We start from the raw sequence: 7,765 nt of genomic DNA on the forward strand, positions 1-7,765 counted from the left end.
CAGGATCTGTCCAAACTCTTCTACTCTATACTAGAGCAACTGGGCTCAAAGGAGGGTGGGATGGGTATGGTGGTGGCCATCTGGAGGTGGCATAATAGCCCCAATGCTGCTAACTGTGCCAGGGACCCTGTCCCACCCTTCCCAGGGATGGTGGCAACACAGGCCTGGTGCTGCAGAGGACTTAGAAAATGGGAGCTGGTTTTATAATAATTATCCCGAGGCTGCCAAGAATCCTCACTCCCTAAGTCCTTTCCCTTAATTCACTTTTTAAATTTAAAACTATTTTAAAGCTGAAAGTGGCCTCCTTATGTTATAATTACAGCCCCAGATTTGACCCTATTATATCCAAATGGGCTGTCCCAGCTGGATGCCAGCATACCTGGCCTCAGGGGACCCAGGACTGGGTCCTAAGTCCTCATCCAGGACAAGATTTTCTCCTGGAGGTGATGCTGGGGACATTTGGGACACCCAAGACAAGATGAGCTCTACTTGCTCCCAGGACCCCAGAGGGGCCCTCCCTGGGCAGCCAGGGGTGGCCCTTGGATTGATCCAGGCAGGGCTGTGGGTCTGTGCCCAGGCGAGGGTCACAGTCTTCCCTCCAGTGCAGGCTGTGGGCCCCAGAGCAGGGCCCTTCTATGGGGTGGGCCTCAGGAGGGGGGATGGCTGTGAAGATCTGATCCCCCTGAAGCTCCTTCTGCAGAGGGCTGTCTTCCAACCCCATGGTCACCCTATAGCTGCTGCTGCTGCAGAGGCTTGGGAGTGTCCCCTCACGGCTAGCCCTGGACACACATCCACTGTCGTGCTCATCTGTGGGAAGAGTGATCTGTGACCTGAGCAACAGCTGGAGACAGGGACAGAAACAGGTCTGAGGTGGAGTTGCAAGATAACCTGACAGTTGATGCCTAGGAGGGAGCCACAGCTGATGTCCAAGCTAAGAGGGGTTGGAGCAGGGCAGAAGGCTTTCGGATGCAGTTGGAGCTGGCCTGGGATTGGGAAGAGAGGTCAGACAATGGCCTGAGCATCTTGGGGATCCTCTCACGCCCATGGGTCACAACACCAACTCTGAGGCCACCCTCAAAGGCCAAATGTACTGCTGGTTGGTCAAGACTCGGGGGAGGAGGAGATGTGACTCTTTGAACATGAAATGTTCTGGCATTTGTCCCCTAGCCAGAGGCAAGACCTGGGGAATGTATCTCGTTTGAAGTCTTATCTGCTCACAAATCCAAGGGCCCACTTACCCTGGTCATACCTGGGTTTTGCACCACATGTCACTCAAACCCTCTGAAGCTTATTTCCTCCTCTGTAAAATGGAAATGACATGTGAGCCATATCTGTAATTTAAAATTTTCTAATAGTGATATCAAATGTATAGAAAGAGACATAAGACTGGGTGCTGGCCGGGCGCGGTGGCTCAAGCCTGTAATCCCAGCACTTTGGGAGGCCGAGGCGGGCGGATCACAAGGTCAGGAGATCGAGACCACAGTGAAACCCCGTCTCTACTAAAAATACAAAAAATTAGCCGGGCGCGGTGGCGGGCACCTGTAGTCCCAGCTACTCAGGAGGCTGAGGCAGGAGAATGGCGGGAACCCGGGAGGCGGAGCTTGCAGTGAGCCGAGATCGCGCCACTGCACTCCAGCCTGGGCAAGAGCGTGAGACTCCGTCTCAAAAAAAAAAAAAAAAAAAAAAAAAAAGACTGGGTGCAGTGGCTCACATCTGTAATCCTAGCACTTTGGGAGGCTGAGGCAGGAGAATCACTTAAGCCCAGGAGTTCCAGACAACATCCTGGGCAACATAGCAAGATCCTGTCTCAAAAAGAAAAATGTAGCCAGGCATCGTGGCTCACGTGTGTAACCCCAGCACTTTGGGAGGCCGAGGCGGGAGGATTACCTGAGGTCAGAAGTTCGAGACCACTCTGGCCAACATGGTGAAACCCCATCTCTACTAAAAATACAAAAATTAGCTGGGTGTGGTGGTGTGCACCTGTAATCCCAGGTACTCCGGAAGCTGAGACAGGAGAATCGCTTGAACCCAGGAGGCAGAGGTTGCAGTGAGCCAAGATTGTGCACGGGTGACAGAGCAAGACTCTGTCTCAAAAAAAAGAAAAGAAAAATGCAAAAAGAAACAAGTCATTTAAATAATGTACTTAATTTAACCCAACTATATCCAAAATATATACATTTTAATCTGTCACTAATATTAATAGAAAAAAACTAATGAAATATTTTACATTCTTTTTTTGTGCTAAGTCTTTGAAATCTAGTGTGTGTTTTATGCTTACAGTACATCTCTATGGAGGACAGCCCCATTTCATATGCTCAAAGCCTTATTTGTCAGTATATAGTTACACATCATTTTTTTCTTCTTCTTTTTTTTTTTTGAGACAGAGTTTCGCTCTTGTTGCCCAGGCTGAAGTGCAATGGTGCTATCTCGGCTCACTGCAACCTCTGCCTCCCAGGTTTAAGCAATTCTCCTGCCTCAGCCTCCGGAGTAGCTGGGATTACAGATGCCCGCCTCCATGCCCGGTTAATTTTTTATATTTTTAGTAGAGACATGGTTTCACTATATTGGCCAGGCTGGTCTTGAACTCCTGACCTCAGGTGAACCACCTGCCTTAGCCTCCCAAAGTGCTGGGATTGCAGGCATGAGCCACTGCGCCTGGCCTGCACATCTTAAAAAAAAACATAAAACAGAAAAAAAAGAAAGAAAAAAAGAAAAAAGCCATATGTGGCCCAGTACGGCGGCACATGCCTATAGTCCCAGCTATTCAAGAGGCTGAGGCAAGAGGATTACTTGAGGCCAGGAGTTCAAGGGTATATTGCATGATGATCACTTCTGTGCATAATCACTGCACTCCAACCTGGGCAACACAGTAAGACCCCACTGCTAATTTTAAAAAATAATAAAAAGGAAAAAAAAGCCATATGTGGCCATTGGCTACCAAATTAAACAGTACAGTCCTAAATGGATGTTACTCTGCTGGACAGGTGTCTGAGAAAGCCCTCTGGCTGGGCGTGCAGCCAGGCAAAGTGGCAGGAATGAGTCAGATCTGCTCCCAGCCTCTGTCCTCCACAAGAACAGCCTCAGAACATTTGATGCCAAGTTGGCTCCCTCTGCCAGGGCCTTCCTCCCCCAGGAAACCTCTCTAACCTCACTTCACTCCAGCCTGGCTGGCTCTGCCCCAGGCCACCCTGAAGGGCCTTTCCTGTTCCACTGAGAGAAAGGCCAAGACCCTCAGCAAGGAACTGACTGCAGAGGAGTGCTGGGAGTCAGGGGAGGTGGTAGTCCTGGCTTAGTTGAGCTTTGATTAGTCTGGGAGAGTTTCCTGCAGGAGGGGCCCAGAGCAAAGAAGCTGGCATCCCAGGAGAGGGGCGGAAGCCTCAGCTGCAGAGAGCATTTACAGACAGAAAAAGAAGGCCTGGCTCTTGCCCAGCCTGTATCAACACAAAGAAGAAGCGGGGCTGAGGAGACAGGGGCTCCCAGGCTGCAGACTTCAAATGCCAGGCAGAGGTTTACCCTAACATCCACAGGCCATGGGAGTCATTGAGGTCTAAAGCAGGGGCTGAGGACCTCCTGGGCTGGAGGAAGAGGACACTTGCTGAGGCTTAGAGAGCACCAGGCATCACTTGGTTTGAATTCACCTTCTAACCCAGGGCTTGAGTGCAAATTCTGGCAAGTGCAATTCATCAACTTCTGCTGCTGCCTCTCCTCAGCCCTGCGGGATGGAATCATGCCTGGACCCTGGCAGCTTCCAGTTTGGCAGTCTGTGAGTATAACCTACACTCCTCCAGCTGCAACTCAAGTGCTTTTGTCTTCCGGGACATAGGAGGGTGAGCACATGGTTCCTTTATTCCTACCAAGAGGCCCTCTTAGACTGGCACTGCGAGAAAGGCATGGGGGCACGTGAGCCCCTGGGGTCACCTGGGCTCCCAGGTGTCCCTCAGGTTTTTGGGAAAAACTTGAACCTCTTTTTCCTCCTCCTCTCTCAGCTCCTGCTCTCAGCATGGATGTCCAGACACGGGAAGCACCAGAGGGCACACAGCCTGTCTCTCCAGTTACCTAGGCCCCCCAGGGACCTGGAGAGTAGTCCCTTGCTACTACTGATCTTGAGTGTTTAGGAGCAGGGTTTGGAGGTACAACTTCTTCAGCCAGAGGGAGCCATGATAGGGTCAGTATGCCATCTAGGAGCTGGGTGCGGTGGCTCACACCTGTAATCCCAGCACTTTGGGAGGCCAAGACAGGCAGATTCCTTGAGCCCAGGAGTTCAAGACCAGCTTGGGGAATGAAGAGCAAGGCAATAGCAACGACTCTATAAAAAATACCAAAAAATTAGCCAGGCATGGTGACGTGTCCCTGTAGTCCCAGCTCCTCAGGGGGCTGAGGCAGGAGGATTGCTTGAGTCTGGGAGGTCGAGGCTACAGTGAGCTATGATTCTGTCGCTGTACTCCAGCCTGGGCAACAGAGCAAGACCCTGTCTCAAACAACAACAAAAACAACAACACACAAGCCACCTAGGGAATCCTAGGGCATCTGAGCTAACCCCCTTATATAGATACAATAGCTGAGGCCCAAAGAGGAAACAGAATCTGTCAAAGTGAGTTGGCAGGACAGCCAAGATTTATGACTCTTCACTCTATCCACAGAGCATTATGTAACAGAAAGACCCCTACCATTTGGCCGGGCTCACTGGCTCACACTGGTAATCCCAGTGCTTTGGGAGGCCAGGGTGGGAGGATCACTTACACCCAGGAATTCAAGACCAGCCTGGCAACATAGCAAGACTCTGTCCCTACCAAAAAATAAATAAATAAAAAAAATTAAAATTAGCTGACAGTAGCTGTCCATGCATCTGGTCTTAGCTACTCAAGAGGCTGAGGTGGGAGGATAGCTTGAGCTCAGGAGCTCTGAGCTCTGATCACACCATTTCATTCCAGCTGGGGTGACAGAACAAGATGAAAGAAAGAAAGAAAGAGAGAAAGACAGAGAGGGAGGGAAGGAAGGAAGGAAGGAAGGAAGGAAGGAAGGAAGGAAGGAAAGAAGGAAAAAGAAAGAGAAAGAAAGAGAGAAAGAGAGAAAGAGAGAAAGAAAGAAAAGAAAGAAAAAGAAAGAAAGGAAGGAAGGAAGAAAGAAAGAAAGAAAGAAAGAGAAAGAAAGAAAGAAAGAAAGAAAGAAAGAAAGAAAGAAAGAAAGAAAGAAAGAAAGACCCCCCTCTCCAAATAACTCCCTGGCAGCCTGTCATAATGGCTGAAATCCTGCCATTGGAGCTGCATTGCTCGCAGTTAAGGCATGGTTGCCTGATGAATGCAAGTGCCGCTGCGAAGGCCACAGTCAGTAACACCTTGTCGGGGAACGATGTTACCACCTCCTTTTCAGTCTGCTGTGTGATCGCTTTGCCAGGCCTCAGTTTCCCCATTTGTAAAATGTGTCCATGGGAGTCCTAGAAGGCCTCAGGTAGAACTTGAAGGAGGAGAGAAAGTGGATTCCCTCCGCAGAAGTAGAGTCAGACTTGTGGCCGAGCTGGGGGCAAAACGCACCAGATCTTAGGCTGTGGGTCACCCCATGTGCCTCCTAAACTGAAAGGGGCCATGGGGCTGGGGCAAAATCAGCAAGGGCTAATAACTGGAGGAGCCCCCAAGCTCAGGAGGTTGAAGCTGCACTGAGCCAAGACCGTACCATTGCACTCCAGCCTGGGTAACAGAGGGATACCTTGTCTCAAAAAAACAGAAGGGGAGAGGAAGGGAGGGGACAGGAAGGGAGGGGAGGGGAGGAGAGGAAAGGGAAGAGCTAGTTAGTTAGGTAGTAGGATATCCTCAAATTGGGTTTGTTTGACGTTTTCACATGAAAAGATTGAGGTTATTTTGTTGGAATATAATTAAAAATGATCCATTTTCAGTGTCATATCAATTTCAATAGGCACTTGATTTGTACATTTTTTGGAGATGTAAATTTTGATTTTAATTTTTTTATTGAAATGTAATATATGTACAGAAAAGTACATACCCTCCTTCTTTATAGTGTTTTTTCTTTTTTTATTTTTGTTTTTTCTTTTTTTTTTGAGACGGAGTTTCGCTCTTGTTGCCCAGGCTGGAGTGCAGTAGCGTGATCTTGGCTCACTGCAACCTCCACCTCCTGGGTTCAAGCAATTCTCCTGCCTTAGCTTCCTGAGTAGCTGGGACTACAGGTGCCCACCACCACGCCCAGCTAATTGTATTTTTAGTAGGGATGGGGTTTCACCATGTTGACCAGACTGGTCTCGAACTCCTGACCTCAGGTGATTCACCTGTCTCAGCCTCCCAAAGTGCTGGGATTTCAGGCATGAGCCACCGGGCCTGGCCAGTATATACCCTTGATGCACTTTCACAACCTGAACACATCTGTGTAAGTAGGATCCAGATCAACAAAAGTGTATTTCCTGCACCCCAAGTCCCACATGTCCCCACCAAGTTATTACCTCCTCAAAGTAACCATCATCCGGACTTCTAAGAGTATAAATGATATTTGCCTGACTTTGAACTTCCAATAAAGGAAGTCATTCTTTTCAGAAACCTCTTTTATTTCTGGATTTTTTGCTTATGTTTGTGAGATTCTCAGAACCTACTTGTATATTGATAAATTCAATGTCTCCCATTATGAGCCTGAAATGAAATTCAAACTAATCTATGCACGCAATTTCTTTTTTTTTTTTTTTTTTTTGAGACGGAGTCTTGCTCTGTCGCCCAGGCTGGAGTGCAGTGGCCGGATCTCAGCTCACTGCAAGCTCCGCCTCCCGGGTTTACGCCATTCTCCTGCCTCAGCCTCCGGAGTAGCTGGGACCAAAGGCGCCCGCCACCTCGCCCAGCTAGTTTTTTGTATTTTTTAGTAGAGACGGGGTTTCACCGTGTTAGCCAGGATGGTCTCGATCTCCTGACCTTGTGATCCGCCCGTCTCAGCCTCCCAAAGTGCTGGGATTACAGGCTTGAGCCACCGTGCCCGGCTGCACGCAATTTCAAAAAATCAATTCGATGCCTTAATTGTAATATAAAGGACAGTAATTTATAACATATAATAAAATATATGTATTTAAATGTATATAACTAAAATTGTATTTATATATACAAATCATGTAATTTTTAATGAAAATAGTATTTATGTCAGTATGTAAATGGTGGGGGCACAATGACACTAAAGATGTGATGAAGTCTTCTGATGTTTGTACCCATATTGTTTTTCTTCCTTTTTTTTTTTTTAGAGACAGGGTCTCACTCTGTCATCCAGGCTGGAGTCTGGTGGTGTGATCACAGTTTATTGCAACCTTGACCTCCTGGGCTCAAGCGATCCTCCTGCCTCAGCCTCCCCAGTAGCTGGGGCTAAAGGTGTGCACTACCACGCCTGGCTAATTTTTGTATTTTTTTGTAGAGACAGGGTTTCACCATGTTGCTCAGGCTGGTCTTGAACTCCTGGCCTCAAGTAATTCTCCCACAAGTGCTGAGATTACAGACATGAGCCACCACACCCAGCCTGTACCCATATTTTGAAGCTCCATAAATAGCGGCTTCAGATGCATACCAGGCAGAAGAAAGTGAGTATCTTTGCCCCCATGCTGTGAGTTTCCTAGATGATGGTAACTCCTGGTAAAATTCTCAACACAAAGTACCATCTTCCCTCCTTTCACATGATAATTGCATTCTTGGAAAATATTCTACATATTAAAACTATGCAAAAATTCCTTTGTGTTTCCAAATAAAACAGAGCAAGGTTGTAGGTTCAAATGATGATAAACAGATTGTTC

Source organism: Macaca fascicularis, chromosome 20 (assembly GCF_037993035.2).
Source record: "Macaca fascicularis isolate 582-1 chromosome 20, T2T-MFA8v1.1".
NCBI classification, from domain to species: domain Eukaryota; kingdom Metazoa; phylum Chordata; class Mammalia; order Primates; family Cercopithecidae; genus Macaca; species Macaca fascicularis.